We start from the raw sequence: 1,265 nt of genomic DNA, 5'->3' as shown, positions 1-1,265 counted from the left end.
ACAGTGGTACAATTTGACCTCTTCATTAAGATGCCATTAAGTGTAATTACACTGTCTTGGATAATGTCAAGTTGTCATAACAAAGAAATTGACAGGTTATATTGTCTTTAATGTCAAGTTATCATAACGAAGACATCTCAAACAGCCTCCTTCGTGTTCATGACAGGTGTCATGTCATGGTTATGACAGGGTTATCTCCGTCTTATGCACACCCCTTCAAAGAAAGTGTTACCCAAATGGGTCCTTTGTGTCTCATGGTCTCACCTCTCTCCTTGAGGAGCAGAACCACAGCTTCATTCTGCTTTGTCGTCTTGTCAATGATCAGCGTGGGCAGATACACATCGGCCCCAAAGTCTATGAGGAGCTGGATGTATTCCACCCCGCAGCCGTAACGGAGACACATCTCCAGCACTGTCTTGGGCTGCTTGATCCTTGCCAGCATCTTCTCCTCTGTGCAGTTGTAGTTGGGGTTGGCTCCGTGGAGAAGCAGCAGTTTAAAGCAGTCCAGGTGTCCGTACACTGCAGAGATGTACAGACGCCCCCTGCAGGCTGTGGCATTGGAGGCCCACTCTGGCACTTTGGGCCGGACGTCCACCTCGGCTCCGAACCGCAGCAGCTCTCGGAGCACGTCCACGTCCCCCTCCCGCGCCGCCGTCAGCACCGGTGAGCAGTTGTTGTTGTATTGGCTGCCGTTAGCGTCGGCTCCGGCCTTCCGCAGAGCCGCCACACAGTCCAGGTGGATCGCCGTGAACAGAGGGGTCTGAGACTTCACATCCAGGCTGTCTATCTGGACCAAACACAACAACACACTCCATTAGCCTAATACAGTTAAAGCTATCATATCCGGGTAGCATACAGGCACTAGTCAGTTTCACATATATTGTGTAGTCTCGCTGGCCAGCATTGTGTGGATAAGACTGAAATGAAAACGTATTCCATCAACATTGAAACAAGGCGACCTTTAACGTGAAACATGAGCTCCTCACCTTTAGCCATGTGTCCGGGGAACCAGTGGGCAACTTCGCGTTCAGCAAAGTCGAAAACTGGTCGAAACCTCCCGACATTGCAGAGTGCGTGGTACAGCTTCATTGTTATAGTTTATTATAAAAAGTAGAGCGGATTAAACTTGAGGTTGATCTGGCAACAGTCAATGCTCCTCATCTTCTGCACAAGCCAGCCATGTTGTTGTGTTACAATGTTTACATGCCGACCCGAATCTGGCGTCAAACAACTTGGTTCCTACCCTTTGTATGCAGTTACCGTTA

General features: G+C 49.3%; 1 pseudogene across 1 annotated transcript; it reads right to left on the bottom strand.

Moving 5' to 3' along the window:
- Nucleotides 1-202: 202 nt before the first annotated feature.
- Nucleotides 203-1,064, bottom strand: LOC310771673 (ankyrin repeat and SOCS box protein 12 pseudogene; annotated as a pseudogene). Its single transcript has 2 exons — nucleotides 987-1,064; nucleotides 203-787 (listed from the first exon to the last, which is right to left on the bottom strand). The product of its transcript is annotated as an ankyrin repeat and SOCS box protein 12 pseudogene (transcript).
- Nucleotides 1,065-1,265: the final 201 nt, after the last annotated feature.

The sequence above is a fragment of the Poromitra crassiceps genome (genome assembly GCF_964638095.1).
Source record: "Poromitra crassiceps genome assembly, chromosome: 2".
NCBI classification, from domain to species: domain Eukaryota; kingdom Metazoa; phylum Chordata; class Actinopteri; order Beryciformes; family Melamphaidae; genus Poromitra; species Poromitra crassiceps.
The sequence above is the reverse complement of the archived record's forward strand: the minus strand, read 5'-3'. Positions and strand labels throughout refer to the sequence as shown.